We start from the raw sequence: 1,491 nt of genomic DNA, 5'->3' as shown, positions 1-1,491 counted from the left end.
ATCAAGTGAACACAACAGAAACACACCAAATATATTACAAGTAATGCTTTTAATTGTTTAGCTTTTCACAGTACTCACATAATAGACACTGACAAATACATGATTTCCTCTAACAAATAACATGAAAAACAACATCCTGGAAGATTGTTGCTTTTTCTTTGTTTTTATTGTGATGGTTAAACTCAGCTTGATCAACGCCTCTTTACCCTGGCACAGGTAAGGTCTGGGGCTGTCTTGGCTGAGATGTCTCCTGGGAACTGCAGAAGACTCTTCGCATGTTAGTCACACACATTCTGTAGGATACAAACTGCCCTCTTGGGAGAGGAACATGGTGAGCACAACCACTGATGAACCAATAAATATAATTATAAAAAAATCAGACTGAACTATGATAAAAATGATGTTAGTTGTTCACACTTACAAAACATCACCATCATAAATCTGGATGGAAGATACTCTCTTTGATTTTTAAAATCAGAGGCTACGTGAAAGCACAGACTGAATTTAGTGCATTTCACTAAATAACAGGCCTCCTAATATTAAAAGGTGTCTGGCAAAAACTGAAACCTGTAAAACACTGGCACACTGCTTAAGAAGAAATACCATTTGAAAATCAATCTAGAAGGTTCCAAATGGGTAGCCACACTCTTACTCAACAATTTATAACAACTCCATCAAATTTGTCTCAAGAAAGCAGTGCCTAAATGTTCTAAACATCCCACCTCTGTACCCTCTCTCTCAGTGAAAGATGGCTCGTTCTTTATGCCTCTATTCTTTATGGTTCCATCACAGCAAAAAAGCCTGAGTTAGATTCTTAAAGAGAATCAATTTAGCAACATCTTAACACTTGAATTGTTTTGCCACACCGAGATCTTTTCTTAGACCTATGTTTAGGCCTCCTTTGCTCAGGGTCAAAGCTCGCAGTTAGACCCTCATTTCACTCTGAAGTTTAACATGATGAATCAAGAACAAAAGATTTGTAAGAAAGATCACAAATCTGTTTTGCAAGAAATTGTCACCAACATATAAAACTAAACAAGTTTTAAAAATGAACCAGGGACCCTGGTTCAAAATGTCTCAAGAGCCCTGGCCAGTTTGGCTTAGCGGTTAGCGCGTTGGCCCGTGGACCAGAGAGTCCCAGGTTTGGTTCCCGATACGGGCATGTACCTCGGTTGTGGTTTGTCCCCTGCCCTGGTTGGGGTCGTGTGGGTGGCAAGCACTCCATGTGTCTCTCTAACGTTGATGTTTCTCTCTCTCTCTCCCTCTCTCTCTCTCTCTCTTCCTCCCCTCTCCCTCTCCCGCTGTATCTGAAGATGAGTGCAAAATGTCCTTGGGTGAGGATAAAAATAAAAGTCACAAGAAGTTAAATGCCTTCAATTTCAATATATATAAAAAAATATAAAAAGTAATTTTTTAATATCTAATCTTTATTATATGTCTATAAAAGTCTTATCAAAACTTTAAAATATAATCTTAGGAAATGTTTCTCTC

The sequence above is a fragment of the Molossus molossus genome, unplaced genomic scaffold (assembly GCF_014108415.1).
Source record: "Molossus molossus isolate mMolMol1 unplaced genomic scaffold, mMolMol1.p scaffold_m16_p_11, whole genome shotgun sequence".
Lineage (NCBI taxonomy): Eukaryota > Metazoa > Chordata > Mammalia > Chiroptera > Molossidae > Molossus > Molossus molossus.
This window is presented reverse-complemented; position numbering follows the sequence as displayed.